Source organism: Diabrotica virgifera, chromosome 7 (assembly GCF_917563875.1).
Source record: "Diabrotica virgifera virgifera chromosome 7, PGI_DIABVI_V3a".
Taxonomy (NCBI): Eukaryota; Metazoa; Arthropoda; class Insecta; order Coleoptera; family Chrysomelidae; genus Diabrotica; species Diabrotica virgifera.
Window position 1 is genome coordinate 40,172,485 of NC_065449.1, and position 24,826 is coordinate 40,197,310.

Sequence of the window (24,826 nt, forward strand, 5' to 3'; positions counted from 1 at the left end):
ATTTTCCGTTGGAACTTTACCAAGCTGCAGACGGGGGTTGTGAATTGCATAGTGTAGAATTCCTTCCCTTTGTCTTCACTGCAGCATCCATTTGGCTTGCATATTGTAAAAGCCTTGGAGGTGTCACCAGGAAAATAGGCCAATAAGTTTTCAATTTAAAAATCTTTTAGTAATATCATAATAATATTTTTAAATATTATTAATATTGCTATTAGGATTGAAAACTACTTCATCTTTAGATTTATTTTATTTTGATTTTTTAATTTTAATTAACCTATTCTGGGTCCGCCACTGGTAACGTCACTTTGACGTCAAAGGTGCGTTTAAACGAGGTAAAAATTCAAAAAATTTGCCACTGGATATTAAAGGGTGTAAACTATTCAGTGATTGTGACTGTACATCAAATGAACTTTTCAGAGCAGCCGTCTCTAAATTACGAATAGCTATGATGATTGCCGATCTCCGTCGCGGAGATGGCACTTAAAAAAAAAGAAACAAATGCGTTTAAATTTTTCAAAATATTTATTATTTATGTCAGAATTCGAAAAAAATGAATGCATTTAAATAGCATTAGACCAAGATCTTGCGCCTACCCATTTAAATTTTCTCATCTCAATTTTGACTTTTTCAAGCTATGCCAAACTTTTTTAAGACATCTATTTTTATCTATGCAATTCAGTCGACATAATGAAATTAACACCTTTTATTCTTTTTCAGAAGAGGTAGAGAGCGGTTTTAAACAGCTACAACACTACACAAGGTAAGTTCTTTCTTATGCTTTCTTAACAATAATTTCTTTCATTATCTACGTAATAAATTCAATTCATTAATAAATTTTATTAGCTTATGGGTTTTTCGAGGTTTCTTAGTCTTACCTATCGACTTTTGACTTTTTGATATCACTCAGAAGTCAAAACAACGATTTTTTTTTCAAAAAAGGGTGAAAATCAACATATTCATTATTTTTAAACAAAAAATAAGCATAAAACAAAAAATATCTCGACACCGTCTCACCGTTACGTCAAGGAATGTCTAAAGAAACTATATACAAAATTCTAGCTGGGTCGGTCAAGTAGTTTTTGAGTTACTATGTCTACAGCCTTTGAAAAAAGCCGTGTGAGGAAAAAGCGTTTAAAGTATTGTCAACTTTTATAATTAATTTCTTTTTTATCTGTCAAATCGTAAAATGATTCACACCGGAATATCTTTTTGAATTGTGGAATAATTTACAAAAAAAAATGAGAACAGCTGTTAACCGTTGTTCACTACGTTCAAGCGTGCTGGCGCGAACCTGCTCCAAAGCGAGTCGAGGGTAGTGAGAAACAAACAGCTGTGCTCATTTCCTTTTGTAAATTATTCCGCAATTCAAAAACATATTAGTGTGTAGATCACTTTACGATCTGATAGACAAAAAAGAAATTGAAAATAAAAGTTAACAATACTTTAAACGCGTTTTTCTCATAACTGCGTTTTTCCTAGGCAAATATTAGACCGAAAATAGGGACAGTATCATGAATTTTTTCATGATTTTTCCTTATCATTTTCACTAGTAGTACTAACAAGAGAATTTTTCTTTAATGATTAGTTTTGTAATTGTCTTTTAAAAAGACCAATCACATGATATCATTATTTTTTTGTCAAGTAGTCTTAGTAAAAGTTGACGCCATGAAATCTAAAAATATTGAAAATGTCATTCTAAAGTACCTCACTGCAAAATGTAAGATATATAATTAAATTGGTATTATGAATGAGGCAGATATAATAAAAATAAACTATTAGGAGATTTCGTTTATTTTCAATTGGTAAAACGCAACAGTTTTTATTGTTTGTATTATTAAAACTACTTCGGAATATGCTTCTGAAACTATTTTACTATATTTCACGGGAATTATTTACAATTTTCATTGAAAATATGTTCAGATTAAAGTCTTACGTTTAAATAAGGTAATGGTTAATGTCCATGAAATCTTATATACGAATTTTGAGGTAAAAAGCGAAACGTCAAATAATAATTAAATAACCACTAATTACTAGATGACATAAATTCGAACACTCACCGCTATAAGTTCTTTTTTCTACAACCGTGTTAAAAATGCAATTTTTAACACTCCAGGAGCGTTAAAAATGCTACTTTAAAGCACTAGTGCTCTAAAGCACTAGTTAAAATTTTAAGGCACTGCAGTTAAAAGTGAATTGTCAAATTGTGAGACGTCAAAATATTTATATTTCATTTATTAACATTAATATTAAGAGTATAGTCGGAGAGATAGAAGCGGATTTTGTGCGTGATAAGTAATATGGAAAAACTATACGGGGATATGTTGAATTGGTTGTGTACATGACTTTCACCAACGGCCGGAAACCAGAGTTGGGGCCGAGGGTAGTTATAAGGGGTCAAAGTCGCGGTTTTTATTGTTCTTTTTGTGACGCTCATGATCGAGATAGTGCACCAAAATTTGGGAATAAGTAGGTCATGACGTAACTAAGTAAAATCTCTAGGAACGGAACGCTGCGTGGCCGACAAAGGGGTGGGGGTAGGGGTGAATATAAAAAATATAAAGGGTTTTTGCGACGTTAGTGATTGAGATAGTGGACCAAAATTTAGGAATAAGTAGACCATGACATTACTAAGTAAAATCCCCAGAGCCGGAAACCAGAGTGGGGAACGAGGGTAGTTATAAGGGGTCAAATTCGCCGTTTTTGTTATTTTTTTTGTGACGCTCATGATCGAGATAGTGTACCAAAACTTGGGAATAAGTAGGTCATGAGGTAACTAAGTATAATCTCCAGGGGTAGAACGCTGCGTGGCCGAAAAGGGGTGGGGGTAGGTGTGAATATAAAAAATATAAGGGGTTTTTGCGACGTTCTAGATTGAGATAGTGCACCAAAATTTGGGAATAAGTAGACCATGATGTAGCTAAGTAAAATCCCCAGAGCCGGAAACCAGAGTTGGGGATGAGGGTAGTTTTAAGGGGTCAAAGTCGCAGTGTGCATTATTTTTTTTGTGACCTGGCACAACATTTGTCCCCCACGCAGCGTTCCGCCCCTGGAGATTTTACTTAGTAAGGTCATGATCTATTTATTCCCAAATTTTGGTGCACTATCTCGATCACGAACGGCAAAAAAACCCCTATATATTTTTATACTCACCCCTGCCTACCACCCCTTTGTACCCCAAGTAGCGTTCCGCCCCTGGAGATTTTGCTTAGTTACATCATGACCTACTTACTCCCAAATTTTGGTGCACTGTCTCCATCATGACCGCCACAAAAAAAAATAATAAAAACCGCGAATTTTACCCCTTATAACTACCCTCATCCGCCACTCTGGTTTCCGCCTCTGGGGATATTACTTAGTTATATCATGGTCTACTTATTCCCAAATTTTGGTGCACTATCTCAATCACGAACGTCGCAAACAACCCCTTATATTTTTTTATATTTACCCCTGCCCCACCCCTTTGTCGGCCACGCAGCCTTCCACTCCTGGAGATTTTACTTAGTTACGTCATGAAGTACTTATTTCCAAATCTTGGTGCACTATATCGATCATGAGCGTCACAAAAAAAAATAATAAAAAACGGGAATTTGACCCCTTATAACTACCTTCCTCCCCAACTCTGGTTTCCGGCTCTGGGGATTTTACTTACTTATGTCATGGTCTACTTATACCCAAATTTTGGTGCACTATCTCAATCACGAACGTCGCAAAAAGTCCCTTTTATATTTTTTATATTTTTTATATTCACCCCTACCCCCACCCTTTTGTCGGCCATGCAGCGTTGCGCTCCTAGAGATTTTACTTAGGTACATCATGACCTACTTATTCCCAAATTTTGGTGCACTATCTCGATCATGAGCGTCATAAAAAAAATAATAAAAACTGCGACTTTGACCCCTTATAACTACCCTCGGCCCCAACTCTGGTTTCCGGCCGTTGGTGAAAGTCATGTACACAACTAACTTAACTTATCCGCGTATAGTTTTTCCATATTACTTATCACGCACAAAATCCGCTCCCAGCTCTTAGACTAGTACAATTTGCGCAATTTGAAAAAGGTGGGTTAAAAGGTTTTTTAAAATTTAATTTAAACAGTATTATTGCATTTTTAATACGTTTGTAGAAAAAAACTTTTAAAATTTGTTAGAATATACAACAATAAAAGTAGATGTTATTCCATAGTTGTTATGATTAACGTATTGACAGTATAGGCAGTTTTGATGTAATGTCAAGAAAAAGATAAAAATGGCGTGTTCAAGTAAAAGTTTTTGTAGATATTGTCCTGTAATTGAGAATGAATAAATTATAATTGTGAATTGCAGAATTCGCTTCGCTCATTCTGCAAACTTTCACATGCGTGCCTTAAAATTGTACTTTTAACACTTATATCATAAATAACTATTATTCTGAAAATATTTTTTACAATTATATAGGGTAGCATAACAAACCAATGATCAAAATTTCAAAATGATTGAAATAACTTACAGTGTGGCTGAAAAAAAGGCAAAGCTGAGAATTTAACGATCAATTTGTTCTCATCCCAACTGGTGTTCATGTTCTCTAAACCTTGGTTTTGCAATGAACTTGTTAGTGGAGAAGCGGTACCTTAGGTATCCTACACATGACAGGATATCCCTTATGTATATAGGGTCTTAGGGCTATAGACCTTAGTAGGAATTATAAACCACTTAAAAAAAACAATAACCGCACACCGCTTAATTTTGATAAGTACTAAATTTAAGAGTGAAAATTTTTGTTTTACTTTGGTATATTTTAATTAAATATGTGATTTATCTCCATTAAGTACCGTAGATATTTCCCACTCTACAAATTTTTGATACATATAAAGACATCCAAGATCTGATCTATTCCTTAATTTAGTTTACTTTTGTTTGTTTATATGTTTACATTCCAAATATAAATTCAAAAATCTTTAGTTTTTCGGTTGTTTGTTCTATTTTTTACATATAGTGAACCGATCCGCGACGTCCTAAAATTTTTGTACAGAAGAACATTCAGCATTAAACCAATGGTATTCATTATTGGCCATTTATTATAACAATTGGCCATGTTGGTTTTTTTTAATAACTAGCTTAGTCAGCAATTCGTAAGCAAGAACTTTCGTTTTCACCTTTTATAAAAATCCAGTTTCTTTCCAATCATTTTATTTTAGTGCTGTTACGAATATAACGGGGTAAATCCTTGCTGACTCATATGTGTATATGTATTTAAAATATCTCTGAAGGCATCTGATGCATTATACAAAAAGAATTTGGTTACGCAAGGCATTGAACTCAGACCACACCGTGGATATTATTTCAGATAATGATTTTCTAAAAATATGAATATATTTCGTAGAAAATGATAAATTGTATTGTCAAAATTCTTAGGTCTTATCAGTAGTAGTGTTTTTATGGTTCATTTCAGACTTTTATTCTAAATTTAGTATAGTCGCAACATAGGGGGTCCCGTGGACACTTTTAGGTCGCCGCGATTTGAGGGTGGTATTATAGGTTTTTGGGGCCGCTGAATCCAATGGAAGTGGTCTGGAAGCCCAAATGTGGTGCGTTTAATTGTTATTAACAAATTATGGTAAAATTAGGTGTTTTTCAGGAATTATTAGAAGCCCTGTAAATAAACTGCTCAACAAATATACGTCCGGCCATTTATGAAACTCTCCGAAAATAAAAATGTGTCATGAGCATGAATCACACTCGTCTCATTGGCAGGCGGACTTTGAGATTTGTTTAGCAGTGTTTTCTTTTCATGAAACCTGTTTTTCGTTTCATGTTTCTTTGGTGTGCGACTTGCCTTAGAACGAAAACACCGGAATAAATCGATTTTTAAATATAGCACCTATCGACTTACTTATTTGGCTGTAAAAGTTGAAAGAGGATTATGTTAAACATGAAGAGGGTGATGTTGAAGATGAACTGAAATATCTTACCCAATAACAAATTATAAAGCCCTAAAATTTAAAAAGTCCATAAAATCATTGGCAATAAATTCTTTGTAGAAATTTATTTAAAATTAAGCTTCTTTGTATTGTTTTAAAACTGATTTTTGTTCGTAAAAGTTTTCATGAACTTACTAAGAAATTAGTCTTAAAATTCTTTCCGGAAGAAGTACCTATCATATAACACGAGTTATGCGGGTGTGGAGCAGTTTTTTTACGTCCTTGGTATCTCATTCACTCACTACAAATGCAAATCTCTTACAGAAGCAACCTTCAGTCACTTTTTACCAGCACATTACAATACATCCTGCTTTAGATATCGACCAATATATTAGCTGTTTGTAGGTCAACTAAACTGCACAATCAAAGTAAAATATGAAATGGAAACATTTCAATTACCAAGGCTGTATTTATATAAAAAATTAAGAGATGTTTATCTCCGATAGTTGGTAGTAATGGCCAATTGTGAAGGTTTGTATGTAGATGCGGGTCGTCAATGAGTGAATGTTGGATAATAGGAGAAGTGTAAATACTGTAGGCCGAAATAAAGAAGTACATTTTTTAGTTGAAAATAACTTTTTGTTTTTGGGCGATTTAATTTCTTTTTGCAGGGCTCTTAGCCTAATATGTCTTTAATATGACTGCAAATTTGGAAGCAAAAATAACGTACAGGGTCGGACTTAAAAAATTATGTAACGGCGCATTTGAGCTCGTTGCAAATGAAAACTGCCTTAGCTAAAATTGAACTAATATACTCTTTTGGTAGGTTAACTATCCAGAATTCTTCAGTAAAAAGAAATTTTTCAAAATTATCGAATTTAAAAATTATCATTTTTTTATTAAATTAGGAAAATATAACATTTTAACAAATAACACATTTATGAAAAAAGCTGAATAATTTTAAAACTTAAACTAAAATATTATAAACGTATCCCCCATTATTGTTTATCACTTCTTGAAGTCGTCTGCGCCATAAAGTGATAACCCCATTTATTACACCCAGTTCAAAACTGTTCCAAACAAACTGCATTCTTTCTATGAGCTGTTCGATGATTTCAAATTGTTGTCCGTCATACAAATTTTGTTTGAAAATTCCCCAAACTAAATAGTCAACCGGATTTAACTGTGCTGTTAGGTAACCACATCTCTGGCTCAATATAGTACGGACAATTTTCATTCAAGAATATCCTTGTATTGTGGGAAGTGTGCGAAGGAGCATCATCCTGCTGGAGAGTGTAATCATCACATACTTCTTCAATTTCAGGTAATAGGTGCTGCAAGATTTGTTCTTGATATGTTTCTGAACTAAGTTATACCCCGGCATCAACAAAAATCAGACGAGATATTCCCAACATGGATACTGCAACAGAGACCATTACACCTTTTGAGAAATGACTGTTTTCAATTAAAAGATGCTCTAGTGGAATTTCTCTCTTAAATTGTACGTCAGAATATACCCTATTATTTTGGGTATTTCTAGAAGGCCGTAAATAAAACATGTTTTCATCTGAAAACCATATTTTCCTAATGTCTTCACGAGAGCGGAGAATCTTCTTAGTAGCAAATTACATCTTTCCAGTCGTTTTTCTCGTATATTAGCAGTAAGTCTTTGACAGTAAACTTTTTTAAATACTTTAAGATGGCAATCTTCTTCCAATTGATGTGCGGGAAATCCTAGTTTCTTTTGCGATTTTCCTTGTTCCAACAGATTGTCCAGGTTGCATATTTCCTAAAGCAACCCTTACTCTAGCAATATTTTCTTCAGTTCTTGAGGTTCGCTTCCTTCCTCTTCCACTTTTATGTTCAATAGACCCATGGGTTTCACTTAAATGTCTTAAGAACTTTCCTATCGTTTTAATATGCCAATTTTTCTCAGGAAATGCATTTACAAATTTTCTTGCACCATAATTATATTTTTCACGGTAATATTTAATTAATATTCTGTCCCCCCTGTGCTTAAAAGTGGCATTATCATCTGGCCAATTTACTTATTTAACTATAAATGTCAAACAAATTCCATAGCTACATAAGCAGTCATGGCTTACTAAGTAAAATTGACATATCTGAGCGTTTGAGAAATTCTTAAGACATTTACCAAAAATTACTGCTAATATGAGACAAAAACGATGGAAAATATGTAATTTAGTGTTAAGAAGGTTTCGTTCTGGTGAACATTTAGAAAAGTACTCGAATAAGATTTCCTAATTTAAGTAAAAAATAATATTTTACAAATTCGGGATTTTTTAAAATTTTGTGGGGCGTGTTTCTAAACATTATTTAAATAAAAAAAATGATATTTTGCGAATCCGGTAATTTTGAAAAATTTCCTTTTTACTGAAGTGTTCTGAATAGTTAACCTACCAAAAGAGCAAATCAGTTCAATTTTAGCTACGACAGTTTTTATTTGCAACGAGCTCAAATGCACCGTTACATAAATTTTTTTATAAGTCCGACCCTGTACGTTATTTTTGCTTCCAAATTTTCAATCATGTTGAGGACATGTAAGGATATTAGCCTGCAAAAAGAAATGAAATCGCCCAGAAAACAAAAAAGTTATTTTAAACTAAAAAATGTACTCCTTTATTTCGGTCCACAGAGTATACCAGGTTCATAAATATAATGCCTAGACAAAGAAATTATTAACACCTAAAGAACATAAAATTGGCTTACTTCGACTACGTTATCTTCTTTTTTTGGTGCCGAAACCACTACTAAAGGTTGGCTGTAACTGTAACCATTGCAAATTGATCTCTATCTTCTGCTTTTCTGGAAAGCGTCTGTGGGCTTAACCCTGTCCAATCGCGAATGTTTTTCAGTCAGGATATTTGTCGTCTACCAGGACTTCTTTTTCCTTCGATCTTACCCTTCATGATCAGCTGTAATGACTCATACTTGTCATTTCTAAGTCTGTGCCCCAAATATGCTGTTTTTCTCTTTTTAATGGTGGTCAAAAGTTCTCTGTCTCTTCCCATTCTGTGCCACACCATCTCGTTTGTAATATGATCGGTCCACAGTTTTTTCATAATCTCCTGAAAAGCCACATCTCAAAAGCTTCTAGCTTTCTCATTAAGTCAACATTAACAGTCCAAACTTCGACATCATAAAGAAGAATAGAGTGGATATAACATTTTACCATCCGATATCGTATTTGAAAATTGAGTCTTTGGTTACTCAGAAATTTTCTCATCTTAAAAAAACTACTCTTCATTGCTCTATTATTGATTGAATTTCTAATTTCGGATTTAGATCTTCCTTAATCCAGGCTCCTAAGTATGTCTTTTGCCCACTTTTTCGATATCTTCATTTTTTATCTTGATCCATGTTATGGATTACTCTCCTCGGATCCTTGTTATACCCCTCTTGCTGATCACCACGATTTTTGTTTTTTTTGAAGTGAAAACTTATTTAGGCACGTTGTGCGATTTTTGGATAGGGGAAAAAGCATTTAATTCGCGACCGTCATCGCGACTGTCATTGCGACCGTCATCATTTGTACTATATATTATTTGTATGTATATATAAATTGTATAGAAGTATTTAAATTTAAAATAAATGTAAAACCCATTTTACGATGAGGAAAAAGGATTTATTTCGAGACCGTCATCTCTTCAGCGAAATAAATTTTGTACGTATCTATATTATGTATATGTATACATAGATTGTATAGAAGTATTTAAATTTAAAATAAATGTAAAACCTATTTTTGGATTGGATTGATTTATTTCGCGACCGTCATCTCTTCGACGAAATACATTTTTTACGTATATTTATTGTGAAAAACAAAAAGTGAAAACTTCTTGAGGGACGTTGAGCACTTTTTGGATGGGAAAAAAATATTAAAATATTCGACGAAATCAATTTTTGAAATGAAAATTTCTTTAGGGACGTTGTGCACTTTTTAGATGGGGAAAAAGTATTGAATTAGCGACTGTCATCGCGACCGTAATCGCTTCGACAAAATAAATTTTTGAAGTGAAAACTTCTTTAGGGGCGTTGTGCACTTTTTGGATGGAAAAAAGTATTAAATTAGCGAACTTCATCGCTTCGATGAAATAAATTTTTGTAAGTGAAAACTTCTTGAGGGACGTTGTGCACTTTTTGGATGAGGAAAATTATCAAATTATCGACCGTCATTGCTAGAACGAAATAAATTTTTGAAGTGAAAACTTCTTTAGGGACGTTGCGCACTTTTTGGATGGAAAAAAGTATTCAATTAGCAGACTTCATCGCTTCGATGAAATAAATGTTTGACGTGAAAACTTCTTGAGGGACGTTGTGCACTTTTTGGATGGGGAAAATTATTAAATTAGCGACCGTCATTGCTAGAACGAAATACATTTTTGAAGTGAAATCTTCTTTATGAACGTTGTGCACTTTTTGGATGGGGAAAATTATTAAATTAGCGACCGTCATCGCTTCGACGAAATACATTTTTGAAGTGAAAATTTCTTTAGGGACGTTGTGCACTTTTTGGATGGGAAAAAATATTAAATTAGGGAACTTCATCGCTTCGACGAAATAAATTTGTGAATTGGAAACTTCTTTAGGGACGTTGTGCACTTCTTGGACGGGAAAAGTATTGAAATTGCGACCGTCACCACATCGCTGAAATAAATTTTGTACGTATATAATTTATGTGTCTGTACATGTGTCTATACATAAATAGCATAGAGCATACACATCGCGTATATGATATAGGTATAGCACTTCTTTTTGGATGGGGAAAAAGCATAAAGCTCGTAATTTATTTACTATAAGAAGTTTTCACTTCTGTCGGCACTCCCACGAGTGCCTTCATTTTTTTTTGTTTATTGTTAAACCAAACTGTTCTCCAGTATCACAAATTGTGTTTCAGATAATGACTGTATGGTCGGCATAACGAATGATATTTATATTTTCACCACTTATCTTGATTCCTTTTGTGCTGTTTTCAAGTGCTTTTGTAAATAACTCTTCGTTCGGCCACGTTATGCATAATAGTAAATACCGACTTCTACAGTTGATTCTACAAGGCAAGATCGAGAGTAAGAGAGGACCTGGACCTAAAAGTCAACTGATCTATTTCGAGATCTAATGCCAGATGCGTTCTATATTTATTTATTTATTAAACTCAACAGGTTTTGTAGGCCTAGGGCTAAAACGTTTACATTTCTAATTACATTTTATTTTAGTCTTCAAAATTTTATTTAATTACACTTCAGTCTTTTTATACACCACCAACTTCCTTCGTCTCCTTCTATCCAATGCTAGTTCTTTACATCTCTCAATGTTACTTTTCTTTTTGACTTCGTACACACTGTCCTTCCATCTTTTTCTTGACTTGCCTTTCCTTCTCTATTGTATTGATTTTCTTGAGAGTACCAGTTTTGGCATTCTTTTACATCCCATTTGATCGTTGTCGTTATCGTTGGATCTTTATACAGCTCTTCCAATTCTTTATTGGTCCTTCTTCTTCTCCACTGACCTATGTTCAAACCTTCATATATTGCTCGTGGCATTTTTCTCTCCCTCTTTCTTTTCTTTTGCATCTTTCTAAAAGTTCTGTTTCTGACTTTTCAGCACCCATGCTTTGCATGCGTATGTTACTGTAGGTCTGATAACAGTCTTATAAATTCTGATTTTTGTTTTTCGTGATACGTATTTGAATTTCATTAATGTTAGTAATGCTCCATACTTTTATTTCCTTTAGCTATTCTTGACTTTATCTACCCTTTCTTATGACCATTTTGAGCTATTTTGACTCCCTGGTAATTAATTTCTTTGACTCTTTTGAACGGGTATGTTTTTTCTCCATCTATTTGTAATATGATGTTATTCTCTTTGACTTTTTTGATCTTTTCCATTATCATATTTTTGTCTTTTCTTCGTTTATTTATAGGTCCCAATTTTTTGGCTTCTGTTATTATGTTTTTCATTAACTTTTGTAGTTCTTTCCTGCCTTTTGCTTATAGTGTCAGATCATCTGCAAATGCTACTGGCCGTTTTTAAATATCGTTTCTTGCATGTATATTTTGCTTTTCCTGATTATGCCACATGTGTTCTATAGGATTAAAACTAGAATATGGTGGCAGTCTTAAAATTGTATGATCCGTTTTATGTTCTCAAATTTCTCAGTAATTTGCTTTATGTTATTTTCTAATGCTAATCTTAGAAGGAATAATTGATGGATATCTTCTAATAATTAGAAGATATCCATCAATTATCCAAGAATTACTCTTCTACTGGATGGACTTCTAATTCTAATAACAAAACAAAGTAGTAATAACCAACAAAGTTTTTAAATAAATAATTTTTAAAAATATCTAAACAAACTAAGACTTTTGAGTTTGTGTATTTTCCACTGTATTTTAACATTTTAAAAGAATTCATGGACCTCACGGTTTGAGTTTTGCGTATCTACATAATAAACCGTTATTTAATTTGAACTAAACATCGGATACGCTGTTAAAAACCACAGATTAAAACACTTTTCATAATTATACTCATTCACCCAACCAAAAATTTCAATTAAAGGATGATTGCCTTAAACTGTAAACTGTTACACCTTTAGCATATTCACTTTTTACTTAAAAGAATGAAAACTGCAAATAATAACAAGCAAATAATATTCATTCATAATACAGGGTGTCCAGAAACTCTCCCGACAAACGAAGACAGGAGATTCTTCAGATAATTTTAAGATAATTTAACTCAATTCATCTAGTCCAGAAATGCTTCCTATAGAGCTCTTTTAAGATGGTGTTCTGTAATTAGTTTTTTTTTTAAATAGTTCCAGAACGCTTCTATTTAAATAAACGAAAACTGGTACGCCTATTTATCTTCCAGAGATAAATCGAGTTTATCAAATGCAAATTTCTAGTACTAGTCGTAGGCGTCCGTTGTGGGGAGGACAACGGTTATTTTATCGCAAAATTTTTTGTCTTTAACTTTTAAGTATTTTTGATTCTGGATTATTAAATTCCTAGGTATTTTACCACTAAAAGATACTTTTGCTTTAAGTCCGTGGGATATATCGATTTCTAGAAAAATCGATTTGAAAATTTTTCGTTTTTTGAATTTGATAAAAATTTTAAATTTTTTTTTAAAATAAAACGGTATAAAAGAACTAAGTTATCAATCTAATACTACATAATACAACATCCAAAAATGTTATTCTACATCCTACCAGATTGAAAACAATGGGAACCTTCTCTGGTAACACCTCCGAGGCTTCTACAATTTACAAGCCATAACGGATGCTGAGACTAAGGAAGATGAGGGAATTTTACAATTTATAATTCATGTCCCATCTGCTCAGCTCGGTAAAGTTCCAACGAGAATGGTTCCCTTCGTACTCCAATCGGAGTAAACATGTAAATCAAAAATGAATATTCCGATGGGTGAGTTGCGGAATTTAATTAAAAAATGAATATAATAAAACAAACGGTAATTTTATTATTGGAACGAAAATGTGTTTTGTTTAGGTCTCTCGGAAGAAAGGTCGATTGTTAAAAATGAGAGCGTTTGGTGCGACCCAAAGCGGCTGCCTGTCGAGTTGTTACTGAAAAGAAATACCACAACGATTACTGTTATCGTTCTTCCCTTTTGACCAGATGACTGACTAATAAATCATTTATTAGGTCTGGTGTATGCTTTCACAGTTACAACAAAAAACACTCGAATACATAGTGAGTTGTTGACACACTTTATGTGGATGAGAAAACAGATGGTGACAGGTTAAAACCATGTTTTATATTTGAATGTGCATTTCGAATGACTAACGTTGTTTGGTTTTTGAGAAAAAATAAAAGAAATAAGATAATATAATTAGCAGAAATAGTAATTATAGCGTAATGCTATATGAATATCCATTTTCAATTTCGTTGCAACACGAAACTACAGCCGCATCATTATTCCAGTTCAATCAGAGAGTGCAGCAAGCACCTCTACCGGTTTCGAAACTTATTAGTCTTAGTCTCTCATCAGGAGGCACATATGCTGGTCTCTCTGACCCAACTAGGACACACCCCGGCGTGTAGTCACGGATTGCAACGAACGAAATGGCAGTGCCCTAGCGGCAACTGCTATCAATTGTAGAAGCCTGGGAAGTGTTACCAGAGAAGGTTCTCATTGTTTTCAGTCTGGTAGGATGTAGAATAGCATTTTTGGATGTTGTTTTATGTACTATTAGATTGAAAACTTAGTTTTTTGATAGCAATTGCCGCTAGGGCATCCCTGCCATTTCGTTCGTTGCAATATGTGACTTCACGCCGGGGTCTGTCTTAGTTGGATCAGAGAGAGCAGCGTATGTGCCTCCTGATGAGAGTCTAAAAAGTTTCGAAACCGGTAGAGGTGCTTGCTGCACTCTCTGATTGAACTAGAATAATGATGCGGCTGTAGTTTCGTGTTGTAACCAAATTGAAAATGAATATTCATTTTTAAAACGGTATATATTATCGACTTAAACCCAGAGTATTTTTTAGTAGTAGAATATCTCATAATTTATTAATCTAGTGTCAAAAATGCATAAAAGTTAAAGGCGAAAACCATAAAGCGATAAAATAATCATCGACCTACTCAAAACAGATGCCTTTGGCCGGTACTAGAAATTCTCAACAAAAAACTATTTAGAAAAACGAAAACTGGTACGTTTATTTATCTTCCAGAAATGAATCGATTTTATCAGGTTTGTTCGTAGTACGATCCAATCGATCAGAAACCGTTGCCAACCATCAGACGCATGCGCAGTTAACAGTTAGCGCTGCGCAGTTAACAGTTCGAGTTCGTAGACTACGAACGCGCTTGCGTCTGACGGTTGGCAACGGTTGCTGATCGTTCTACGAACAAACCTGATAGGTTTGCAACCGTCTTGCTGATCGTCTGACGGTGCCAACCGTCAGACGCAAGCGCGTTCGTAGTCTACGAACTCGAACTGTTAACTGCGCAGCGCTAACTGTTAACTGCGCATGCGTCTGATGGTTGGCAACGGTTGCTGATCGATTGGATCTTTCTACGAACAAACCTGATAAAATCGATTCATTTCTGGAAGATAAATAAACGTACCAGTTTTCGTTTTTCTAAATAGTTTTTTGTTAATTTTTTTTTCAAATTAAAAAACGAAAAATTTACAAATTGATTTTTCTAGAAAACGGTGTATCATACTTACTTAAAGCAAGAGTACCTTTTAGTACTAAAATATTTCAGAGTTTAATAATCTATTGTCAAAAAATAATTAAAAGTTAAAGACAAAACAGTTATGGAATAAAATAACCGTTGCCCTACGCAAAACGGATGCCTATGTCCGGTACTATAAATTCGCAATTGATGGAATCGATTTATCTCTGGAAGTTAGGCTTACCACTTACTAGTTTTCGTTTTTCTAAATAGAACCGTTCTGGAACTATTTAAAAAATGAATTGCAAGACACCATATTTAAAGAGATCTAGCTCCCTTGGAAGCATTTTAGGACTAGTTGAATTTAGTTAAGTTCGACCATTTTGTGTTTAAGTGACTTTTGAACGAAAAACTCCACTTCAAAGTGAACTACATTTAGTATGTATATATACCAGAGAATGGAAGCAAGTATGTCGGACAAAATGCCTACAAAAAATTGGTTCGTAAACCTACAAAGAATATTTTCTCCTTCAATTAAAACACCAATTTTAGAGGAAAAAATTTAAACATTTTTAATGCATCATTGGAATTTCTTTGGAATTGGGTATAAATAAACTAGGCCATGTTTTACTAAACTTTATTAAATTCAGCTACTATTAACTTTTAATAAGTTGACCTTCCAGCGTAGCCTTTAGGCCAGCACCGCTACTGTTATCCCACGTAACTTTAATTGCTCGCAACTTTTTCAGAGATCTGATCCGATTTTGAGATATAACCTTGGCTGAATTTGTCTGAACAATAAGAGACTTTGAGATGGTACTAGATCGTGAGAATGATGAATGATAGACATAAAAGCGCAAAGAAAGTGATTAACAGCTTCCATTAACTGTTATTGTTAAAGTTTACTTGATTCAATAGTGCAAGGTTAATTTAATAGTAAACCCAAATTACTTCGATGTGATTTAAGGTAAATGTTACAGAGACATGTAGTTCAAGGGTAGTGTAAATAAAGTGTTCAAGTTTTTATTAAAAGCAATAACACAATAATTAATCATATAATTGCATCATAGATCGTTTTCAGCAACAAGTAGGTGTTTAATATTGTGTTATAGCTTTATGTATAAATAATATGTATCTGAATAGTTATTTTATTTTTACAATATTTTTTCTAGGGCCGTACGTTTGGAAAAAAGCAACAAAAATAGAGTTATTTTAATTTTTATTTAGAAGTGAAGATACAAAATAAAAAATTAATTCTTTGACAAGGTTGTCAAAACCAACCTTTCAATATAATGGGTTACCACGACGACGATATTGGTTTCCATGACGACGATTCAAAACTATTGAAATTGTCTACTGATCTGACTTTTAAATATTATGTCAAAATAATTTTATTTCATCGAATTATCGCACTAATTTGATTAAAACATGAACACAATAAGATAAATTTGAAATAAATTAGTAAATAATATCTAAATATTCGTTTATTGCATGTATTATAATATATTATAATGCCATATTACAAGGTATTTTACTTTTTCTACAACCACTATTCAAAGTGCACTTTTCTGCATGGTTTTATGTTAGCAAACTTGATATTTTCTCACAGTATAAGATATTTGACATTAGTGTGCAGAAAAGTGACGTTTCTGTGCCGCAAAGTTCTTTTCTGCACAGTTGACTACCTCATTCTGAGTAACGTTATATTCTGTTTACATCCGTGGACTACCGCATTCTGAATAACGTTATATTCTGTTTACATCCGTGGTTAAACTTTAGACAAATATATAACCTATAAGACAATTATTATATTTAACTATAGCATAGAAACTAAATTATGGATGTTACAACTGTTTTATTTTACAATTTTATTCTTATTAAACATTTTATAATTATCAAATAACCAATAAGGATTTAGCAACCTGTGCAAGAGACGTCGAATGAAGTAGGTTTTGTGTAAATCCGTGACTGCATAAATATAATGTCAATAATGTGTAATAATTGTTTAAATTTAAACAAATAAGGCAGTGCATTAATTTTTTAACTGATTTCTGTGCAATTTATTTAGGTATAAGGAATTTAAATTGATTAGTAGGTATTAATTAAATACAGTTTAAAATTTATCACATAGGTACCTATTATAATTAATCGTCGTTTGGAAATTGTGATTTTTATTTTTAGGAAAAACTGTGCTTGTAGAAAAAATATAGTGTGAAACACGTGCAGAAAGGTAATTTCTCACTCGTTTGAATTGCGGCACTCGCTTGCGCTCGTACCGCAACTTTTCAAACTCGTGAGAAATTAGTACCTTTCTGCACTTGTTGCACAATATACTATTCCCGCACACCGTGCGGGAAAATTTACTTTCACGCACGCCGTGCGGGAAAGTGCAACGTTCGGAAACGAAATGTGTGCGTGAAAGTGGCTCTTTTAGCACGGCCGTAGAAAAAATATTTTTTCTACTAGCGTGCAAAAATGTCTACTTTCGCGCATCCGTTTTTGTTTAGAAAATTTTACTTTTACACACGCGTGTAGATATTTTAATATGGCCTTAAAATAATATAATACATGCAATAAACTAATATTTAGATATTATTTACTATTTTATTTCAAATGTATCTTATTGTGTTCCTGTTTTAATGAAATTAACGCGACCATTCTATGAAATAAAATTATTTTGACATAATATTCGAAAGTCAAATCGGTAGACATTAGGTTTGTTCTAGCAAACAGTCAAACTAGGCAAAAACCGTCGGCCAACAGTTGGTCAGTGAAAAAACATAATACAGTCACCAGTGCTATTCCCTCTACTCGCGCTGGTCCACTATTCGCTGATGGTTTCAAACCGTTTGAAACTGATGCTAGAACAAACCTAATAACAGTCGTTTTGAATCATCGTCATGGAAACCAAGATCGTTGTCATGCTAACTAATTATATTGAAAGTTTGGTTTTGACAACCTTGTCAAAGAATTAATTTGTGTATGTATTTTCATATTAATTAAATTAATTGATTAAGATTTAGTCATTTTTTTAAGACTCGTAGAAAAAATATTGTTCATAGCTCTTGCAGAAAGTCTCTTTTTCGCACTCGACTGCTTGCCGAACTCCCGCTTCGCGTCGTTCGGCAAACTGCAGTCGCGTGCGGAAAAGTATGACTTTCTGCACTTGTTAGGAAAATAACTATTTCGACTACTTTCAGGTAATTGTATGAATTTTCTCACACGGAGATTGTTTGGGATGATTATTTCGATGTAACTTCGATGATTTTGAACCCTTTAAATCGTGACAATTTTACTGTTTTACTCAGTATATTATTTTTGACAAGATGATATTTTCGTCTGGCTTCGTTATGTTATGACAGACAGGACACAATAATTGAATACCCTAATTGAAATTTTTTTGAGTATTTTATATTTTAAGCATTTAAAAAATAGATTATGAAATAATTTACAAACCACAACTTCGTGACTACCAAATTCATTATCTTGATGTTAGTGCTAGCAGCTTTGAAGGATGTCAATGTTGGAGTTACTGGCGGTTCCCCAAAATTGTGCACCATAGGTCGACACAGGTTTGAGGTCTCATACAACAATAATTTGTTGTCAAATGATAATTTAGATTTGCGTCCAATACGCCAATACATCTTGCTAAATTTAAGGCCTAGCTGTTTTCTTATGGTGAATATATGCTTCTTTCAAGGCAGCCGTCGGTGCGTCGGTCGGTCCAAATGCATAATCAGCATGTGGGGGTGGACAGTTATTGATTTTTACTGGTAGACATGTTTCTCTGCGTGAAGTGCATATCGTGCAGATTTCGTTTCATTAACTCTGCTACGACATGTTTTTAGCCAGTTTTGGATTTTGTTAATGTTTGTCTGAGGTTCTTTGAGGCTGAGGCCGGATCGGTGTGAGATGCCAAGACCGCCGTGCCATCAGCGAATGTTGCTACAGTGGGGGTTCTTGCTCTTGGCAGATCAGCTGTATAAAGGAGGAAAAATATTGGTCCCAAGACGCTACCATGAGGAACGCCAGAATATATTGGATGTAATGCAGTAAGTTAACTCCTTTGTTTCACGAAGAAATGTTTATCTGATAGGTATGATTTTGGAAGTAGATGAGATGTATGAGGAGACGTCTCTATGAGGAGACGACCTCCGGGTTTGGGGATCCGTTAGTATTCCATCGCAATTATGAAAGGCATTAGGGTACGGACATACCGAAGATACATGGATGAAATCACCAGTTTTTGGATCATCATATAGATAAAAAAAGACAGTATCTCAGAGAATACCATCACCTATTTAAAGAGCTTAAGAAACAGCACTCAGACAGATTTTATGCTTATATTAGAATGAGTCTGAACACATTTCAGTATATTTATGGTAATCTCCGGAGAATATCACGTGGTTTGAAAACTACCTATAAACTTGTAGTAGATGGGTCCATACGACCATAGGTCGTGAGGGTGAACGAGTGAAACATTCTTGATATATTTGTTTGCTTGAAAATGAAGGTTTGTTTTGACATCGATATAGCGAACGCGACCGCGTCCTCCACCGCGCACTTCCATGTATCTTCATTCTATTAGAATCCACCAAGTTCAAGAAATACATGAAAAATGGATCTACAAAAACTATACGAATAAAACTAACACCGCAAAAATTACCTATTTCCCAGATTACACACTAATCTTTTCATCACATTTTATGAGTTGATTTTTAAGTACTATACGATGTAGAATGCTTCTTATAAGTAAGCTTAAACAGTTTTAAAGACTGTTTCTTGCACTCTGACGTATCGTGAGAATTTGTAATGGTCATGATGCAATAACCGAAAAAAAACGTATGCTAGGAATCTTATTATTTTCTCCACAATAGGCGTTAACTTCGTATCAACGATTAGAGCTTATTAAAAATTGATTACTGTACACGACTTTTGAAAATTACTTTATCATCGTATTATTACCAACAATGGCTTTGCAACTGCAAGCTAATAGCTCAATTACTTTACAGGATTCAGAAGGAAAGAAGCGGTTTTTAACAGCGCCACTAATTAAATATTATTTGTAATAAATTACGTGGACAGGAAAATTATAGTTTATGACGGTAGACTTCTATAACCTTTACAATTTTTGACCAAATTAATATAAAGCTACTTTATTTCTTCTCTAGATAATAGTCATCTTTGATGTACTCATAAATAAATAATTATGGCTGTTCAATAAGTTTTTCCGTACGCTAAGAGAGGACGTTGCTACTAGCTTAATTTTACTTTGTTAGGTTGGTAACTCTTTATATGAACGTGTGTGAAGTTTAGTTTTAATATGTCAATTCATTCTTTGTTTACAAGCCATTTAATATTGGCGTGACAGAGTATTTTTTACAATGGAAACAATCAAGTATCTTGCAGTGGTTGTATTTTTATTTGTGGGAGGTTTAACCCTCGCAGGACCAACCTTTTAGTAGATAAGCCGAGGACCAAGGAGGGTCAATAAATGTCCACACATAAATTAATCAAAAACATAAAATCCTTTATAAAAGGTATATTTGTTAAAATCCCTATACAGGGCTACATCAAAGACAGAACTAGTTTTCAATCGGTTGACCGATCATCATCAGTGCAATTTTAGAATCTACATGCAAGCCACCAAAGTAAAAATAACAGGGTAAAAACCCTTTACAATTGATCCGTCATCGGATAGGGTTTTTACCCTGTTATATTTTTTACTTTGGTGGCTTGCATGTAGATTCTAAGATTGCACTGATGATGATCGGTCAACCGATTGAAAACTAGTTCTGTCTTTGATGTAGCCCTGTATAGGGATTTTAACAAATATACCTTTTATAAAGGATTTTATGTTTTTGTAATGGTATACAGCCAACTACAGGAAATTTTTCCTCGTGGATAATCAAAAACGTGCTTCTTTATTTAAACTAATTTAAAAATAACACTTTTATAATATTCCTAGACGTTAATGGAACAGTTAAAAGATACGAATTTATAATTTACCCGGAGTCTTCGGCTTCAGTGGAATTGGCATCGTCGTAGGATACAGAAACATTTTTGACTTCTTGCTGTGCTTACCGAATACATACTTGCATTTTGAACAAACTATGGCTGTTTTTGCCCACTTATTGGCCGTTTTTCTTTTAGATTTTGCTAATTTGACACATGAATGATATCGTCCCTTTCCATTTTGGGATGGTGTTGAAGGTATTCAAGGGGATTATTTATAGTGCACTCTCAAGTTTTTATAAAAGTATGAGGAAATGAATTAAATTATAGAAATGCTAATTATACCATATAATAGGGCAGTAGTACGCCGACAACTACTAATTATTTGAGATTTTTAGGAACAAAGGTATTTAGAAAATCGGATGTAATGCAATGTTGTGGACACTTTTCAACCCTCTTTGGTCCTTCTAGGGTTAAAAGCAAAGGAAATGTATGAACGAATGTTGAAAGTGTATAAGGACTCTTCGTATTCAATTTGAACAGTAGAAAGATGGGTTGCTGAGTTTAAATGTGGTGGTAAAATTCTTGAAGACGATTCCACGCCAAGGACTTCCAAAAACAGCAACAACACCAGAATTATTTCGAATATTCAGTATAACCGTGTCATCAGCATTTTATAACGTAGGATTTTGAATTTTCTTCCTCCTATAGTTGCTCCACCTCCTTAAAAAATTTACGCATAATGTGTTCACTTTATATATTGAATAGGATCGGAGGATATTATACATCCCTGACGAATCTTTGTCCAGATTTCAATTTGAAATTAAGTGTATCACTTGGGTTAATTTGGATGTCTCTTGATATAACTTTTTCGATATGGTCTTATATAAACACATAATAAGTAAATAATTTATTTACATATCTATAATTTCTTCAAATGTGGTGTTTGACATTAATATGCCACACTGCACATCTGCCACCTATTATTACTAACACGGTTTACTAATGCTTTTTATATTACTCTTGGGTCTAAGTAAAAAGGCAGTGAAGCCCATAGGATGATTATCATACAAATTATCAGGAAATTGTTAAAAGAAAATTAAAACTTCTAACGATGTTAACTTCCTTTTGTTCTTTTAAAGTAGTTTTTTATCTGTGTATAGTTAAATTGTACATCGAAATAGGACAAAGTTATTATAATTGAATAAGTGTATAACTCGCAATACATATCTAATCCAATAGAACTTGAACCGCGTGACTGATTTACGGCTAAAGAAAACTGCATTAATTTTATAACTAAACAAAGTCACCTAGTTCTGTTTCCGTTTGCACAACAATTGCATGTTGTTATCGATATTACTACAGATTTGAATAATAAAAAATACTACTTAATTGTTTCCTTATCGCAATAACGACAAGCTACTTTTGGTAATGTAATAACCCAAGTAGCAGCGAACGGGTTTATTAAGTATTTTAAGAATGCTTTAAAACTGTAGAATTAAACTAAAATTAAAACCATTTGGTTTTTAAGCAGTGCCGGATTTACCACTGGGCCAACTAGGCCGCGGCCTAGGGCAGCAAGCAAAAGGGGGCCGCAGCCTTTTTTTTTTAATTGAATTTTTATTTCCTAAAATTAATTAATAATTACCACTACTGGCAATCGTGTACATTACTTTTGTATATAAACAATACAATCTAATTAAAATAACCAACGTTCATATCAAAACATTCTTGTATTCTTAATATTTTTATTTTTGAGTACCTTAGCCTATTACTATTACAGTTCATATTATTTTTCTTGTTCTTTGACTTATAATGTCTTTCCAACTCGGTCTTTTGTTGTCACCTGTACTTTTCCCCCTGAATGAAACAAATGTTATTTAACTTTAACAATAATTAACTGCAATCCTAATTTATAATATAATAATTTTAGCAATGTTAATATTTTTACAAATAACTGCTGTTTGCTAACCTTTTAAAGTAGGTAGGTATAGTATATTTTTTATAAATATAGAAATTGTTGTAGTAGGGGAGGAAAGTATGCTAAATGTGCAGTTAGTCGAGCGTTATGGAGGAAACCTATTGGGTTGTGAAGATTAGGTCCTAAAACCAAAAAAAGTTAAGTAAAGTTTTCCATTTAAGTGGGGAACTTTCCATTTTTTAATAACAATCGTTTTTTCCGATTATAACGCCATCTATCCATAATTCGGATACATGTTTCGAAAAAAAGTTAGTTATTTTTACGTGAGGAATCCAAATCTACAATAAAAAAATGAGGTCCCTATTTAATATTTTAAAGTAACCTCCCTCCCCACCTACGTGGGTGGTCGTGTTTGGTGTCATTCGATAGATTTTTCAAAAATATTTAATACATGTATTATGCTGTTTTTCGATCTGATGTTGATTTCGCGAAATATCGCGGGATTTATATTTAAAATTTTAAATTTACCCCCACTCCTCTCCGTGGGGATCGCATTTAGTGTCATTCGATAGATTTTAAAAAAATATAGAAGACTTATTTTTTAGTTTTTCGATCTGACGTTTATCTCTCGAAATATTCTCTTTTTTCTTGCGAAACTTTGTGACTCACCCATTTCCTTACCTCAAACCGTCAGATTTTTGAAATATACATTGTTCTGCATGTACTTAACTTCCTTTTTTTCGGGCCTCCCTTTTTATGAACTCCCCTGTATTAAGATCCAATATATGGTAGGGATACATTTACAGGGTACAAAGTTTCTCCCCAGGCCATAATCTGACGCGCTCGAGTAACTGCAAAAATCCCAGCTTGGGCTCCCCTACCATTGAAACTGTTTTGGAATTTTATCCAAATTTGTAAACCAAGAATATTCAATTAGTGAATACAACTTTTCAACCTATTTATGTAGGTACCGTATTCAAATAGAACATCAGTGCCATTTCTCTTCATTTGTGTTATGGTTTGTATGTTGTACCAATTTTAAAAAGTAAAATTAAAATAAACGTTATGTATTAATATGAAATGTGCTTTATGCTTTAATTACATAATCGTGAAGTTATCGGGGGCCGCTAGGGGTAATTTGGCCTAGGGCCGCAAGTATCCTAAATCCGGCACTGTTTTTAAGTAAACCTTAAGGTTGCAATAAACCCGGTTTCAGCATAAAAGGGCTCACACTAAAGGAGGTCAATAAAACCAAAAATAAAAACCTTAAAATTTTGTTTAAAGTAATTATTTAATCTAAGCAACTCTTTTTCAACCTGCCGTGGAGGTACTTTTAAAACCATGTTAAAAGACACTTTAAGTGCACGCAGTTTTATAGCAAACTTAAAAAGATTTCTTAAATGGAGACTTTTAAAGACAATTTACCTATATAATAGCCCGTTATTTAACGGTAAAATATTGCAAAACCTCTAAATTTTAAAGAACCGTTTGGATTGACATGAAATTTGGCATACACATAGCTAACAAGTCAAAGAAAAAAAGTGATATTGTGCCGATATGTGCTTATGCCCTGGGGTGGTTTTCACCCCCTCTTGGGGGTGAAAAAATATTCGTCCACAGAAAGTCAGGAAATGGATAAACTGGCTAATTTTAAGTAACTTTTGTTCTATAGAGTTTTTTCACTAAGTCAATACTTTTCGAGTTATTTTGCAGTGAATATGTTCATTTTTTCAACAAAATAACCACGCTTTTAGACGGTTTTTCGCAAATAACTCAAATAGTAAGTATTTTGTCGAAAAACCATTCTAAAAAAATATAGCCTGTAAAAAATTTAAAAAAATAGTGTATATATCACGTCTCTACACCTAGTAGAAGCAGAGTTATAGCTAATGAAAAATAGG

General features: G+C 33.4%; 1 protein-coding gene across 1 annotated transcript in view; it reads left to right on the forward strand.

Moving 5' to 3' along the window:
- Positions 1-24,826, forward strand: part of LOC114329403 (uncharacterized) — a 620,236-nt gene that overhangs the window by 175,198 nt on the left and 420,212 nt on the right. The window contains exon 2 of the mRNA XM_050655973.1: positions 718-760. The gene's annotated coding sequence lies outside the window, so the exon portion shown is untranslated. The remainder of the gene's footprint in view (positions 1-717; positions 761-24,826) is intronic.